The sequence below is a fragment of the Mytilus galloprovincialis genome, chromosome 1 (genome assembly GCF_965363235.1).
Source record: "Mytilus galloprovincialis chromosome 1, xbMytGall1.hap1.1, whole genome shotgun sequence".
In the NCBI taxonomy this organism is placed as follows: domain Eukaryota; kingdom Metazoa; phylum Mollusca; class Bivalvia; order Mytilida; family Mytilidae; genus Mytilus; species Mytilus galloprovincialis.
Window position 1 is genome coordinate 45,278,797 of NC_134838.1, and position 1,998 is coordinate 45,280,794.

At 35.4% G+C, this 1,998-nt stretch overlaps 1 pseudogene; it reads right to left on the reverse strand.

Moving 5' to 3' along the window:
• Positions 1–302: 302 nt before the first annotated feature.
• Positions 303–1,634, reverse strand: LOC143061097 (uncharacterized; annotated as a pseudogene).
• Between the last annotated feature and the right edge of the window lie 364 nt (positions 1,635–1,998).

Consider the following 1,998-nt stretch of genomic DNA (forward strand, 5'->3'; position numbering starts at 1 on the left):
CATAATATAATAACATTTTTAAATAAAGCCTTGTAACGTAGGATAGAACATTTTACATTTTCCATTAAACCCTTCCCATTCAATTCTAAATCTAAATTATAAAATGAGGAGAAGGTAAAATTTTTCTTTTTGCGTCCAGTAGGAAGTCCAAATCTTTAATCTGTAAACCAGGTTGCCCAATCCAGTATGTTGTTACACCTTTTGACCCCAGTCCCAGGTTGTTCCTACCATATTTCTTGGCCTCTACGTTGGCCCAATGAACAAGGGAACTTCCAACAATCCATAAATTCTTGGGACCTGTGAAAACCTTTAGCTTGTTAGCTTTTTGAAACTAGAAAAATTGTAACCTAATATAGCGAGAATAAGCATGCGATTTCCATCTGCCTAATCTCATAATTACCTCCTCTGAGACTCCCTGCCTGGCTAGTTCCGTGGCTCCCCCAATTCTAAAACTATGTGACCTAAAATGGCCTTTACTAATATGAAGAAAATGTAAAGCTTTTTACAGTATACTACTGAATTGGTATCTAGTTAAAGGCATACCAGTATAATGGATAAACAAATCTGTATTGTTACAGGTATGTCGTACCTTTAAATATTCGTTAATGGGTCCTACCGGACAGTAGTTTTTTCCGTTCTCAGCTATCAACAAAGTAACAGACTTTCCCTTTTGGTCAGTTTTTGATCACCTTACTCTTAGCTCCAGGACTTTTCTCCTAACTAAAATATCAGAAATTGTTAAGTTGGAGCCATTTATAACAGACTTGGATTTTGAAGTAGTGATTTCCCCTACTCTTAGCAAACCAAAGAAGGCAACAGTAAAAACTGCTGAAAATAAAGCAGCTTCAGATTTATTCTTACATACTTTATCTAAACAACTAATCATATCTGATAACAATTGCACTGTAATTGGTGCTCTAATGTCATTACGTTTTCCCCCTTGAATTCTTTTTATTCCTTCTAATGCCTTTCCAATTATAAAGAATTTTGTAGTATCCTGTATCCCTTGAAATTTATGATGGTATGAAACTCCTGATATATAAGATGATATGGTTCCCCCCGAAAGACCCTGTACTGACAAAAAAGCTATAAAATTTAACAAATCATTGACTGGCACCGGCCAATCCTGTTTCAATTTATAAGATGATCTAAAAGTACAAAGTTTTGACAGAGCCAAATTGTATGATTTTTGTGTATTTTTGGACACACCTTGATTGACAATATAATCAGCCACCTGACTCAAATGTTCCAGATCTGTGTTGGAATTTTGGTTGGCCACTGGTCTGCTTCTGAACTTCCTTCACTGAGAACGAGAAAGACAATCAGTAATTTTGTTTTGTTTTGAAGGGATATAAATTGCCTTAACTAATGTATTATTTTTTTAGTTCATTAAAACCATCTGTCTTACTAAAGTCATAACTCTACTTGATTTGCTAGTTTTCATATTAATGATTTGAACAACCGCCTGATTATCAACATGAAAACTTTTTTGTTAACAAAATAGAATTCCCAGGACTTAAGAGCAGCTACAACTGGAAACAACTCTAACAATGTCATATCTCTGGTGATTCCAGTCTCAACCCAATGTTTTGGCCATATGCCTTGGGCCCACTGACCTGCAAAATAGATCCCATACCCGCCTTTGGACCCCCCTGCACTATCAGTGAACAACTCTAATTTTTCATTTGAAACCCATACATTGTCTGTTATTACAGTTACACCATAGTATTGTTTTAAAAAGTCTAACCAAACTTCTAAATCTGCTTTCATCTGCTTGTTTACTCGAATTTTGTAATACGATTTTCTTACCCCGATTGTTGAATTTATGAGTCTGCGACAGAAGGTGCGGCCTGGAGTCCAAGAAGGGATTGCATATCTTTAAGAGTTATTTTAGAACTGTCCAAGGTATCTCTGATTTTTTGTGAGAGTTTGACAAGTTTTTCATTTGGAAGACGCATGATTAAATTCTGTGTATCAAATTCTATACCCAAAACATAA